This window comes from Dipodomys spectabilis, unplaced genomic scaffold (assembly GCF_019054845.1).
Source record: "Dipodomys spectabilis isolate Male_0828 unplaced genomic scaffold, ASM1905484v1 ptg001665l, whole genome shotgun sequence".
Lineage (NCBI taxonomy): Eukaryota > Metazoa > Chordata > Mammalia > Rodentia > Heteromyidae > Dipodomys > Dipodomys spectabilis.
Genome location: NW_024872342.1, coordinates 4,273 through 9,887, shown reverse-complemented (window position 1 = coordinate 9,887; position 5,615 = coordinate 4,273). Strand labels below are relative to the sequence as shown.

The 5,615-nt window shown below is 33.1% G+C and overlaps 1 pseudogene; it reads left to right on the top strand.

The window, feature by feature from the left end:
- The first annotated feature begins 3,859 nt into the window (after nt 1-3,859).
- LOC122103092 lies at nt 3,860-3,959 on the top strand (annotated as a pseudogene).
- The last annotated feature ends 1,656 nt before the right edge of the window (nt 3,960-5,615 follow it).

Genomic DNA, 5,615 nt, shown 5'->3' with positions numbered 1-5,615 from the left:
AGCACTCTACCACTTGAGCCACAGCACCACTTCCGGCTTTTTTTCTTATGTGGTGCTGAGGAATAGAACCCAGGGCCTTGAGCATGCAAGGCAAGTACTCTACCACTGAGCCAACTTCCCAGCCCCTCCATACATCTTGTTAAGCAAATGCAAGACCAAGAGAAAAATAATCTATTGAAGTAATTTTGCAAAGAATAACTTCACTGTTCCTGATATGGTGTCTAACGAGAGGTCTTAAGTGAGAAGATAAAAGTGGAGTATACTTTGGTTTCCTCTACGCATCTTGTTAGCAAACTATATCTTTAAGGTTAGAAGTAATTGAACCAAAAAGTGGTGGAGTACTTATTTTTGTGAGCTCTTTAGACACAAGAAGACTTTCAAGGTAAAAGAACAAAAAAGTATAGGTAAATATTTGTGATCACAGCTTCTTGATTTGGTTTTTTGGAGACAATGTTTTACATGAGAGTTTGTCCTCATTATCATAGATGTTGGGTTTTCGTGGCAACCAAATGCAAGACGGAAGTTTAATGGACTCGCTTGGACAAGTAAACAGCATAATAGAAAAAATGGCAAATAATCTTTAGTGAATTACATTGACCGATTACTTTGCCAGAACAAAGAAGGAAAGACATAATTCAAAATCACTTGACTGAAAAGTATGAAAAAGAGTAGTAAAGAGAGATGAGAGAAAACATAGAGGACTGTTTTCTCTCCAATGGAATAATGGGTTTTGATCTTGTTTCTTCCATTCTATATTCACCAGCTATCAAGTGTATCTCAGGACTGGAATATCCAGTTCAGACAAAGAGATCTCCCATTAGAAAATATTTGCTGCAGATGTAGGTGATTTATAACCTTAGACAATCTATTTAAATCTGTTCAAAATTCTCCCCTACCCCAAACTGCCCTCTTTGAACAGTTGGTTTGCTTTTCCCATACTGCCTTTGATTAACTATTTAAAATTTTGAGAGGTCATATTCATACTCTGTAGAGATTGCTGTTTGGTTGTGACATTTGTGTTTTTGGTTTTTGTTGTGTTTTTAACTGAATTTCAAAAGATTGTGGTAGTGTGTTACGATTAAATATGTCCATGTAATTGTCCAGGGCTCCTGGGTCAGAGTCACTCCTTCTATCATTCTCAACCAACCCCTTCTCCAAGATTTATTTCAGATTTACCACTTACTTTATCACATGTGTACATTGAGTGTTCTAGTTATACTTGCCACTTTTTAATTTTTCATTCAATGTTTTTACTAATATTCTTCTCTGGTTTCAACTTCTTGATAGTCATTCTGTTAAACTGTCTGTTCATACTTTGACAGGTTTATATACATTCCATGGCATTTCAAACCTGCATGTACTTGAACTGATATCAGCTTATATTTCCATAATTAATTCATCTGCAATAACAATTTGAAAGACTGGAGATGTGAAGGACCTAGACATGATTTTATTCTTATCCATTTGGAAGATTAATCTTTAGTGAACAAGAAAGTTTAAAAATGGCTTAGAATGTTTTGCTAACTGGCAGTTTTTATAAATGGCTTTGTACAATGGTTTGTGATTATTTTATTTTACATGGGATAATATTTTCTACTACCTATAACTTTTGGGAAAAGAAGAAAACTAAAATTTATTACTTTGGAGGAATATGATAGAAATAGAAGACAGATTTCATGTTTGTCACATCTCTGATGAGTACCCATATTCAAGACTTGAAGTCATATTTCTTAAGGAAAACATCAAACAACATGATAAGGCAAATATTCGTGATCTTTTAAAATCAAAAAGAAAAAACCAAAAAGAAAAAAAAACAGAAAGAAAAAAAATCTGGAAGTTGTGCTGTGGCTCAAGTGGTAGAGTGCTAGCCTTAAGCTGAAGAGCTGAGGGACAGCGCCTAGGCCAAGAGATCAGGCCCCACTCCCGGACCCCTTAAAAAATTATTTTAAAAGGAATATATTTTCAGGAGATTAAATATAGGTTACCATTGATTTGAGAATGACAACCTTTTTATACTACATAACCAAGTTTTACTGAAGTACCAGTGTTTTGAAGCACTAAGGATCTTCTCAATTAATGTTTTTCTGAATTCTATTTGACTTCTAATTCAAGTTTTCCGAGCCTTCGTAGACAAATTATGGATTTTATCCTTCCAGGAACTATTTTTTGGCCTACTTATACTGGACTGAAATCTTTCATTAATCATTAGGAGAGGGGTATTAAAGATATTCTTGTGACATTTGTGATCTTGTTCACTCATAAGGGCTGGTCATCTGTAAATTGAAAGTATGAATTACAGTAGTTTCTCTCAGATTTTGTGATCTCATCTTTCATTTTAAGTTGCCTTGCATTTCACAATTGCTTACTGCTAAACCCTGTGTAACTGGGGCCCTAAATTATTATAGGAAATGAGAAGTTAAGATGAGTCTTCAATTACTTTCTGTTGGCATGTTGCATGGGCATAGGTGAGAAGACTTGCCCTTGTTATCTGATGATGCAGATAACTGGGACCTGGGATGCTAGGACGCGTGGGTCCTGTAGAATAATAATACCTTTTGGACATCATATCAGCAAAATTTGGGTATGATCAGAAATATGGAGAAAACCATTCTGGGTCCAGCGAGTGAAAACAATATACAGAGCAGCAGAGTAAAATCCCTTGCAGATTAGAGGAAAATAACATTTTTTTTTACCATATGAATTCAGTAGACTAAGAACACTTAGAAGGTATCACAAGTTTATACCGAAGACATTGCATTGATACTTCTTATATTCTAATATATATTCTAAACTTAATTATTTATATTCCAATCTATTTATTGTAATAAATATCAATTTATTTGTCAAATTATCGATTAATTCTAGTAAGTTTCATTGTGTGAAACATAAAATTAGCACATATAAATACAAAATATATAACTATATGTAATATAAGGAAATGTTTTTCATCGTTCTGTTGTGGTTAGGGTATCAAAGGCAACTCTGTTTTACAGTATTATTCCGGTATCTCTACCTCAGAGTTTGGTAGAGTTAGACCTAAAGCTTTACCATTTGTAGATTTACAGCCTAGAGGCAAGAGGAAACACTGTGATTAAAACATTACCAATTTAAGGCCTAATATCAAGGAGAAAAATATGGACTTCTCCTGGCTCTATGGAAATATTTGGTGATAGAAATTCAGTAGTGTATCTTCCTGCCTGGTTGGATGGTAGACAGGTCAGGATATTAGGTAATCATGCATAAGAACAATTTTTTTCACCTTCTTGGCTTTAGCTATTTTTGAAATGGTAGGTATAATAAACAATTACATTTTGATAAAATACTTTCTAGTCAGAACTGTTTATTTCTCTATGATCCCTTGTAACTAAGATTAGTTTTGTTCCAGTAAGATAATCTTTGCTGTCAGGGTAAGATATTCTGTTTGGTCTGTTACTACATGGAAGAAGCGTAAAGGCTGAGTAGACATTTGTGCCAATAAGACCTCATTTGGGAAATTTTAAGCTGCAAAAGTTTAGAAGTAGCTCTTCAGCAAGGCTTACTTTGAATCCATTAACTCCACAAAGCTAACTCAGTTGATAAATAAGTACTTGAAAAGCCATCTCTTTGAACCTAGCTATAAAGGCTTCAAAGTATGATCAAATTTAAAATGAAAAAGACTTAAAATAGTCATTGGCAAAAAAATGCAAGTGTGAGCAATCTACCGAACAATATGTTTTTTCCACTATACACAGAATTTCAGAGAAATAAGATCAATAGCATTGTTAGTAACAATAAGGTTTCCTTGTTACAAATAGACAACCAAGGATATATGCCTGTATAGAGATTGCATCATTAACTACTTAAATTTACAGGATACTACATGCTTCGGCAGCACGTATACATAAATTACAACAATATAGAGATTAACATGCCACTTGGACAAGGATGATATGAAAATATGCGAATTATTCCATATTTTTCATTCTTCAGTTGCTAGAAATGACAAACAGTTATTAAAAAGTTGATTACAAAAATACAAGTGTAACAACATATGTGATTCATATAATTAAAAGTTAGTTTGATATCAGTGTATTAAATCTTCACCTTAGAAAGGTCTTTACATAGCATAACCTTTAAAAACTTTTGAAATTAGATAACATTTTAATTTTATCCCAAAGAAATAAAATACTATAAGGACCTAGGAGAAAAAAGAATCTTAAACTGTTTTTATATGGAATGCAATATGTAAGGACACATTTATTCATGAATTTATATAATATTTAACAATGTAGTATTCAAAGTATTATATCTAGGAGAGAATGAAATAGATTATGGACATTTTACAAACAGAATACAGAATATGTTAAAATATCCTTTCTTCAGACAAGTACCGGAAATATCTTCAGGTTCTGTACTACTCATTTCAACAGATATGGTAAAATTATTTCTGATTTAAAAAATCACAAGCTCCACAGAAATCATTATAGATGTATACAAACAACTCTTGAATATATTTTGACATCAAAGTCAGGCAATTCATTTGGAAGAATACCATGGAATCCATGAATTTTTAAAGTAAGATATTGCTGTTGCTTTGTATTGTGAAAATATTTTGTACAGAGACAAAGGATGGACTGGCATTTTTGAAATTTAAGTAACTTAACCAAATCATTAAGACATAGGAGAACAATTTGTACAGCCTTTCATAACTTCAAAGAGGTAGTCATACATACCTATCTTTTGGAAGTATCAAATGCAGTTTCTTCCAAGTTGTTCTTCAGACCTGGTTTAAAATAATGGTTCAAAAGAAGGAGATCAAACGTATCTTTGCTGTTTCTATTCCCAGTAGCAAGATGCAAGGAGGTCAAGAGGCCTTTTGTTTAGACATTGGTATCTACATCATGATGAAGTAAGAAAGAAGCCACACTGGTATTATTCCATGTACAAGCACTGTGCAGGTGTGTCCAGCCATTCACAGTTATTGCATGAATATCTGCCTCGAGCCAGCAACTCATGGACAATGTCTCAGTGTCAACTGTAGGTTTCCTGATGAAGAGCGGTATACTCATTGTCATCCCTAGTATTCACACGAGTGGCCTTTTGGGAAAGTTTTCGCCACACTGTAGAAAGCTAATTAATTTCAGCAGCCCAAAGAAGAAATTTGCTTGGATCCTTCTCCATTTTTTTCTTACAAATGATACCATTCCTCACTTTTTCATCTTCTTCCTTGTCTTCATCAGAATTGCCTAACCAGAGACTTTGAGTACCAGTTGGAATGAGGTGTCCATGTATTTCTCCAGTAGTTGACGTTGGTTTAATAATTAAACTTCAGTAGAGAAGCAAAAAGTTTAAAAACTGTTACAAAGTAAAGTAATTAATCAGAATATGTTACTATTCATAATAATCATAAGCTGAATTTATAGTGATAGTCAAATGTGTAAGAAATGAGACAATTTGCCATACATTTGCACTTAATAAGTGAGAAAGAATTTTCTAGGTCATTTAAAATATATCTTAAGTTTAATAAAGAACCTATTCTGTGACATAATGTGATAATCAGATAAAGCTGATATTAGAGCAAAGAACAGATTCTACTAAGTTTTTGTATATTAATGTATATACTTATTTTGGTTGTG